The following is a 3,189-nucleotide window of genomic DNA, read 5'->3' as shown; positions in this document are numbered from 1 at the left end:
TCCCACATATTATATATGAACTAGTATTCTACATATTTTGAAAAGAGTTAAACATGAGTATTATAATTCTTAGAGCAACTATTAAAAAATTCAAAGAAATGTACTAAAATTCAATAGAAAAATCTCAAAATAAGAATGCTAACAATACAACAGACACTAGAATTGCTGTGTGTATAAATGTGGCTGTATAACCAATGTGATCCTGCAATCTGTACATGTGGAAAAATGAGAATTCATACCTCATTTGAATCAAATGTATGATATGTCAAGATCATTGTATTGTCTTGAACAACCAATAAAAAAAGTCATATCAATTAAGAAAAATAAAGAATGCTAATAATAATTAATTAACTCAACATTAGGTAGGAAAGGAGGAACAGATAGATAAGCAACAACAGTGAAGCCAGATTTAAAGTTAGGTAGTCAGTGTAGTTAGGTAAATCAGGTCTAAAATCGAGTGAAATCTAAAATGGAGGCCATGCTGGGAATGACTCAGGGAAAATACAGGACAACTCATGGAATGTTAATGAAGTCCTGAAAAGGCCCTAGGCCAAAGTCCACCTGGAAGAAGTGTTAATGAACAGCCCCCAACAGATTTGGAGATAGCCCATTCCAGAGAAGTGATAAGCCCATCTCAAAAGTCCTTCCTGCTCAGACTACTTCTTTGGCCCACCTGTGTCCCACCCCTCAGGCCTTCCAACCTACATTCCATCACTGAAAGAACTATAAAAAGGGGAGACAACTGCACTTCCACGGATTCCACCTTCTGGGTCCCCTTCTTCCTCCGGGAGAAGTCCTTTCTTCTGTCCTTTAATAAATTTCTAATTTCTACTCTGACCTTGCCTCGGCGTGCTTCTTTGGTGTTATTCTTCAACATCGGGGAGCAAGAACTCGTCACCGGTCAACAGCGGTAACAACAGCAGATATAGAAAAAGCAAACAGCAGATGTGAACACAATCATATCAATAGTTGCATCAAATATAAATGGGATACAATTTTCCAATTAAAAGGGAAACCGTAGCCGGGTGCAGTGGCACACACCTGTAATCCCAGAGGCTCTGGAGGAAGAGGCAGGAGGATCACAAGTTCAAAGCCAGCCTCAGTAATTTAGTGAGGCTCTAAGCAACTCAGTGAGACCCTGTCTCTAATAAAAAATACAAAATAGGGCTAGGGATGAGGCTCAGTAGTTGAGTACTCCTGAGTTCCATCCCTGGTATTCCCCCCAAAAAACAAATAAACAAACAATAAATAAAAGGCAAACAGTGTCCATGAGTATAAGACAGCAAGCCCCAATCATAAATGCTGTCTCAAAAAGACACCTTTTAACTACAAGGGCACACATTGCTTAAAAGTAAAAAAGAAAAGAAATATGTGCCATGGAAACACTATTTATAATAAAGCCAAATGGTTACGTAACATCAGTCGTTGGGTTGGGGATGTGGTTCAGAGGTGGATGCTTTCCTAGTTTGTGTGACGCCTTGGGTTTGATCCCTAGCAACACACACACACACACACACACACACACACACACACACACAGTCACAGTCACAGTCACAAAGGTGAATACATTAGGAAGACTTTAAATAAATGTGTGTGTTCTTAAACAGAATTTTGAGATGCCTGAAACAACAACTGCAGATAAAAGGGCGGTACAGGAAATCCATGAACATATCTGGAGATCTCAACATGCCTGTCCCTGTAGTTGATAGTATAATTAAACAAAAATAATGACCATCTTTATTGAAACTGCACTATGACCATCTTTACCCCACAGACACAGAGCACTTAACACCAGTGCAAAATTTGCTTTCTTCTAAAGTGCGCATGAGTTATGAGGCAGGCCAGCTCCCACTGGGCCATAAAACAAGCGTCAGTTACTTTCAAAGGATTGGTAGTATTAGTAATTATATTCTGTAACTATGTGAAATCAAGTAGTAAATCAGTAAGACAGGTAGAAATGTTCTAAGTTTGAAAATTGATAAATCAACTTCTGAATAACCCATGGGTCAATGAAGAGATTGCAAAAAAATCAGAAAAGATTTTGAATTAATGCTAATAAAAATACAACACATTAAAGTATGTGACATGCAGCTAAAAAAATACTTAGTGGGAAACTTATACCTTTAAATGCTTATATTAGAAGTGGAAATAACCTTAAGATTAAGGATCTAGGTTTCACCTTAATAAACCTTTGTCGTTTCCTAAGGATTGTCATAGATTATTTTGAGAAATTAGAGAAAGATGAGAAAAATAAGCCCAATAAATAAAAATAATACTGATAATAACAGAAAAAAATAGAAAATAGACACAATTGAAAAAAAATTGCAAAACCGGGAGTTGTTCATTGAAAAGACTGATAAAACTTATAAACCCCCAGAAAATCAATGAAGATAAAAAGGAAAATTTCAAAGGTCTAATATCAGGTTTCAAATATTGGGCATTACTCTACATTTTCCAAAAATCAAAAATATTTTAAAGAAATAGTATAAGTAACTTTGTGAGTATGAATTCAACAATATAAATGAAATGGGCAGCCGGGTGTGGTGGCCCAGGCCTATAATTCCAGTGGCTCAGGAGGCTGAGGCAGGAGGAATGCAAGTTCAAAGCCAGCCTCAGCAACTTAGCAAGGCAAAGCAACTTTGTAAGACCCTGTCTCTAAATAAACAACTAAAAGGACTGTGGATGTGGCTTGCAGTTAGGTGCCCCTGGGTTCCATCCCCAGAACAAATACAAAAATAAATGAAATAGACAAATTCCTTGAAACATACCAATCGGGCTTATCAAATCTGACACCAGGTGAAATAGAAAATCTGAATGTGTTATATTCAGGAGGGTTGCATTTCTATCAGAACTTTCACAAACAGAAAATTCTAGGCCCTGATTGTTTACAAGATAAATTGTCTCAACATAGGGAACTCATAGTACCAACCAAAAACTAGAAGGAAGGGGATATCTTCCAACTCATCTTCTGAAGACAGCATAATGGTGATACATGATAAATATATAAGAAGAAAAGGGAAAATCCTTAACAGAATATTAGCATATCAGGTAAAAGCACAATATGGAAGAGCCAAACAGGATTGATGGTAATTATTTTTAATCCATGGTAAAAACAACTGTTTTTTTCTATGAAGTCAAATTCAGGAATAAAAATGTTTATGTTATCTTTGAAACAAATTTTTAAGAACT

This window comes from Ictidomys tridecemlineatus, chromosome 9 (genome assembly GCF_052094955.1).
Source record: "Ictidomys tridecemlineatus isolate mIctTri1 chromosome 9, mIctTri1.hap1, whole genome shotgun sequence".
NCBI classification, from domain to species: domain Eukaryota; kingdom Metazoa; phylum Chordata; class Mammalia; order Rodentia; family Sciuridae; genus Ictidomys; species Ictidomys tridecemlineatus.
The sequence above is the reverse complement of the archived record's forward strand: the minus strand, read 5'-3'. Positions refer to the sequence as shown.